This window comes from Lactuca saligna, chromosome 2 (genome assembly GCF_052625555.1).
Source record: "Lactuca saligna cultivar CGN05327 chromosome 2, ASM5262555v1, whole genome shotgun sequence".
NCBI classification, from domain to species: Eukaryota; Viridiplantae; Streptophyta; class Magnoliopsida; order Asterales; family Asteraceae; genus Lactuca; species Lactuca saligna.
The window spans coordinates 177202367-177208366 of NC_136418.1; positions in this window are offsets into that span (position 1 = coordinate 177202367).

The following is a 6000-nucleotide window of genomic DNA, read 5'->3' on the forward strand; positions in this document are numbered from 1 at the left end:
TACTGGTGAGCATATAGGGTTTTCAACCCACAATGTTATATATATATATATATATATATATATATATATATATATATATATATATATATATATATATATATATATATATATATATAACTCACAAACTTATATAATTTCACCATATAAAAACAGCTCCCTATTGATCCTCACAACGATACGATCTAAACCCTCGTATCTAAAATTTTCCTCTTTACCTGATCCCTACTCACAGATCTAAAACTAATCTCTTCACCTGATCCATATTCCCGGATCTAAAACTAACCTCTTGGTCTGATCCATACTCTCGGATCTAAAATTGTGCCCAACCCATACTCCCAGACTAAGGACAATTTACTATACCTAAATCCTGATCTGATCCATACTCCCGGATCTAATAACAAGTTTATCTTGTTTTATTGACAATATCATTCTCGAGATCCCTCTCGCAATACATGTCAATGGGTTTTTTAGAGTACACCGGCGAACAAATCGTTCACAAACACCTACAAATTGCGAGCCTGCTAGTGTTCCACTGACTGTCTAGAATAGGTCGTGGTTGTCGTCCCTACTCTGTTGAATGACGGGGGCCATCGTTTGGGTAAAGGTTTCACTCATTTTCCACTTGTCACCCTCATCTCATGATCTATATCATCTCTTATCTCACTATCCAACTCATCCTTTTATCACACACCAACTATCTCATTTACCCATGTTCTACCTAACATATTTGTAGATATAAAGTGTGACATCCCCAAAATCACGGCCAGAAAAGACCGGTTTTGTTTATACTTTATTTCAAAATCAGAGTTATCTTTTAATAAAAGGGTTGCGGAATTTGTCCCAAAACAATAATATGATAAAGATTTATCAAAAGCATTTCCATAGAAATGTATTTCATTAAAAGACTCGAGATGTCATGTTCGTACAGATCAAAAGTATAAACAATACAATATAAGCCTTACTACATTATTTCATATCTACAGGCCTATATCCGTAATCCCTCGTCCAAAACATCACACCTATGCTCATGCGCCACTACCTGTAATGCATAAAACTGAGTGGGTCAGGCTTGGGAGCCTGGTGAGCACATAGGGTTTTCAACCCACAATAAGTTTATTAATTTCATCAATCAACAATAACCCGATTACCCGTTCCCGTTATCCTCACTTTACGTCCCTAAACACCTATCATAAGGGACCTAGCCTAAGGATCATCATCGGGACGGACACTACTGCTAAGGGGATTCCTCAGCAATAAATGTCCTAATAGGCAACCATGTGGGGGATGGAGTACACCGGTGAACACATCGTTCACAACACCTACAGGTTGCGAGCCTGCTAGTGTTCCACTGGACTGTCTAGAAGAGTCCGTGGTCGTCATCTATACTCCGCTAGATGACTGGATCAACAACAACAACATCGAGGCCTCTCATCATTTTATCACACATCACCTATTACATCTACCCATGTTTTACCCCAACATTTTCGTAGATATAAAATACATATACAGTTTAAATCATTGAAAACATGTATAACAACGTTCATCTAGCATAGATAGCAAGTATTCAGATAATATGCACACATAGCACGTAATTTATATAAAATACTTCATATCTATGTGTAAGTTGAAGGTAACTATGCACTCACCGGAAAAGGTGGTGATTCCGAACTCAGACAGCGCTTCGCTTCTTAAAAAGAATTTTTCTTCGACGAAACCTAGTATTATTACCACTAGAGTTTAGTTTATTATTCGTCGAGACTAATTAATAGTCTAGCTATTATTATTATTATATAAGCGTCAAAAAAAATACTTATATAACCCATAATAATAGCCCAAGTATTTATTATAAGTTCCTAATAACGTTACTATAATTAAATAAAAGTTATATTAAAAATAGCGTAGGCGTAGCTCACTTACAGCGGGTTTTATAGAAAACCGGGCTTTGCTTGGAGCAGCGTTCCCGAGCCGAAAAGCTCTTCTTCTCGGAGCCTTCGAGCACTCCGGGGCTTCCGCCTCGTGCTAGGGAGGTTCCCTAGGCTTTTCGGGGGATTTCGGGGCTAGAGAGAGGTTCTAGAGAGAGAGAGAGAGAGAGTAAAGAGAAGAAAGAATGGGAAAGGTGTGAAGAAAATGAGGGTGGGAGAGGTGGTATTTATAGGGTGAAATGTGGCTGAACTTGGTGCCACATGTCACCATCTGGTGGCAAGCCTTGGGGAGAAAGCAATGGCCAAGATTGTGCCACATCACCCATTTTCGCACAGCACACTTCCGACTTCTAAAATCCGTAACTTTCACATACGACCTCCGTTTTTGACGTTCTTTATATCCACGCGTAGGTAATAATAAGATCTACAACTTTCATTTTGACACCGTCAGCTAATTCTCGACCGATCTTAAATTTAACAGTACAAGGAGATTATACTGTTAAACGTCTGCGTAAAATTAATAACTTCTACATACGGACTCTGTTTTTGTCTGTCTTTTTACCGTTGATTTCCTATTAATGAGATCTTCAACTCTCATTTATGTTGCGTAAGCCAAAAACCGCTCGAACTAAAATTCGAGTTTCAGGCCGTGCACTGCTAAGCCGAATCTTAGAAAAATCATAACTTCTTCATACGAAGTCAGATTTGGGCGTTCTTTTTATCGATGTTCTTAGTTTAACATATTCTACGACTTTTGTTTAGATTGCTAAGGCTAAAAAGTCTTCTATCGTAAATTCACTATTTACGTTTCCCGGTGTCGTGCCGGTTTTGTCGTAAAACTTCGGCGGGCCATAACTTCTTCTTTATAGCTCGGATTTCGGCATTCTTTATATGCACGGAAACCTTGAGACATATTCTACAACTTTATGTATAGATATCGGGATTATCTCACACTTTAATTTTGACGCTCATTTTTATTCTTTATTAATTATACATTTATAATTAAATAATAAACACATAAACACACATAATTCACATAATACTCAAATATTTCATATTTATTACTTCAAAAAGAGTTACAATAGTTGACCTAGACTATTACATTGACAAAAATGCTTAGCCCTGAAAACCCGGGCGTTACAATTCTCACCCCCTTAGGATGATTCCGTCCCGGAATCATGCATCAGCAAACAGATGTGGATAGCGACTCATCATGTCATCCTCTGTTTCCCAAGTGAGATTCGGCCCATTCGAATGTTTCCATCGGACTAGCACCAAGTCGACCATCTTGCGTCGTAACTTCTTAGTCTTACGGTCAATAATTGCCTCAGGCTCTTCGATCAGCCTTTTATTCTCATCCATCCTTAATTCCGAGATTGGAATTATGTCGGGAACATCTCCCATGAATTTCCTCAAATAACACACATGGAAGGTGTTATGAATACCATTGAGTTCTTCGGGAAATTCCAGCTTGTAAGCTTGGTTCCCAATCCTCTGAAGAACTTTGAATGGTCCAATAAACCTTGGACTCAACTTTCCTCGTTTCCCAAATCGTATAAGTCCCTTCCACGGTGAGACTTTAAGTAAAACGGAATCCCCAACTTCGAAGGTTATCGGTCGTCTTTTCTTGTCGGCATAGCTCTTCTGACGATCCTGAGCTGCTAACATTCTTTCCCTAATCACCTTCAATTTCTCAGCAGTCTCATGGACTATCTCGGGGCCCATAAACTGCTTCTCTCCGGCTTCAAGCCAACAAGACGGCGTACGACACTTCTGCCCATACAAGGCTTGATAAGGAGCCATCTTGATGCTCGAGTGAAAACTATTGTTGTAGGAAAATTCTACCAGAGGTAAGTGCTCGTCCCAATTCCCTTGGAATTCGAGGGTACATGCTCTCAGCATATCTTCCAACGTCTGAATCGTTCTTTCACTCTGACCATCAGTTTGCGGATGGTAAGCAGTACTCAAACACAACTTTGTACCCAACTCCTCTTGTAGACTCCTCCAAAACCTCGATGTGAAACGACTATCACGATCTGACACAATAGTAAGAGGGACACCGTGAAGTCTTACAATTTCCTTCACGTAAGCATTTGCGAGCTTATCCATAGACCACTTCTCGTTGGCTGCTATGAAGTGTGCACTCTTGGTGAAACGATCCACGACTACCCAAATCATGTCGTGACCATTCTTCGTTCTGGGCAGTTTAGTCACAAAATCCATGGTGATGTCTTCCCATTTACCCATGGGTACAGGTAAGGGTTCTAAACTCCCATACGGTTTCTGATGTTGTGCCTTAACCCTCGCACATGTTACGCACTCAGCCACATACTTCGCAACATAGAGCTTCATCGTCGGCCACCAGTAGTAGGGTTTTAGGTCCCTATACATTTTAGTGCTACCGGGATGAATCGAGTACATGGTCTTGTGTGCTTCTTCCATTAGAAGATCTCTTATTCCTCCCGTCTTAGGTACCCAAATTCGATCTTGGAATACCTTCAGTCCTCGACTGTTCGTACCGAACACTAACGTTTTTCCCAAACGTTCTTCCTTTCGGTCATTCTTTTCTAAGGCTTCTTCTTGAGCTTTCCTGATACTTTCCACAATCGTCGAGACGACTTCAATTCTTAACGCTCTCGGCCTTCTTCTTTCAAGATTGACTTTCCGACTGAGAGCATCAGCAACAATATTTGCTTTACCTGGGTGGTAAAGTATCTCACAGTCGTAGTCCTTGAGAAGTTCTAGCCAGCGTCGTTGCCTCATGTTCAACTCCTTCTGATTAAAGAGATACTGGAGACTCTTATGATCAGTGAAGAGCTTGCACTTCGTGCCGTAGAGGTAATGCCTCCATATCTTTAAGGCGAATACTACCGCTGCCAACTCCAGATCATGAGTGGGGTAGTTCTTTTCGTGCTCTTTCAATTGTCGAGATGCGTATGCTATCACCTTTTCTCTTTGGGTCAGAACACAACCTAACCCGACTCCAGATGCATCACTATAAACTGCGAAATCTTCGACTCCATCGGGTAGAGAAAGTATCGGCGCTTCACATAACTTCTTCTTTAGCTTCTCGAACGCCTCATCGTGTTTCTCACTCCATGTATACGTAGCTCCTTTATGGGTCAAAGCTGTTAATGGAGCAGCTATCGAAGAAAAGCCTTGGATAAATCGTCGGTAATATCCGGCTAATCCTAGAAAGCTTCGAATCTCCGTGGGATTCTTCGGACGTTCCCACTTCATTACAGCCTCGATCTTGGCGGGATCAACCATTATTCCCTCTTGGTTAACAACATGACCCAAGAATTGGACTTCCCGTATCCAAAAGTCGCATTTGGAGAACTTTGCAAAAAGCTTCTCCTTCTTTAACACCTCCAACACTTCTCGTAGATGCTTGTCGTGCTCCTCCTGGCTTTTCGAGTATATGAGAATGTCGTCGATGAACACTATCACGGATTTATCGAGGAATGGTTTACAAACCCTGTTCATCAAATCCATGAATGCTGCGGGAGCATTGGTTAGTCCGAATGACATAACCAAGAACTCGTAGTGTCCATATCTTGTTCTGAATGCAGTCTTCTCAATATCCTGCTCTCTCACTTTCAGCTGATGATATCCTGACCTAAGATCGATCTTTGAGAAGTAGCTTGAACCTTGCAGCTGATCGAATAGGTCATCAATCCTCGGCAATGGATACTTGTTCTTCACCGTTGCCTTATTCAGCTCTCGGTAGTCTATGCACATCCTCATGCTTCCGTCCTTCTTCTTCACGAATAACACCGGAGCTCCCCAGGGTGATGAACTAGGTCGAATGAAACCGCTGTCCAACAGCTCCTGAAGTTGCGTCATGAGCTCCTTCATCTCCGTCGGTGCTAATCGGTAAGGTGCCTTTGCTATCGGTGTTGTTCCTGGTAATAAGTCTATACGAAATTCTACTTGCCTATCAGGTGGTAATCCAGGAAGATCTTCGGGAAAGACTTCCGGATAATCGCACACAACCGGTATATTCTGCACCTCTTTCTTTTCCTTCTTAGCATCGATTACGAATGCCAAGTATGATGCACATCCTTTGGACAAACAT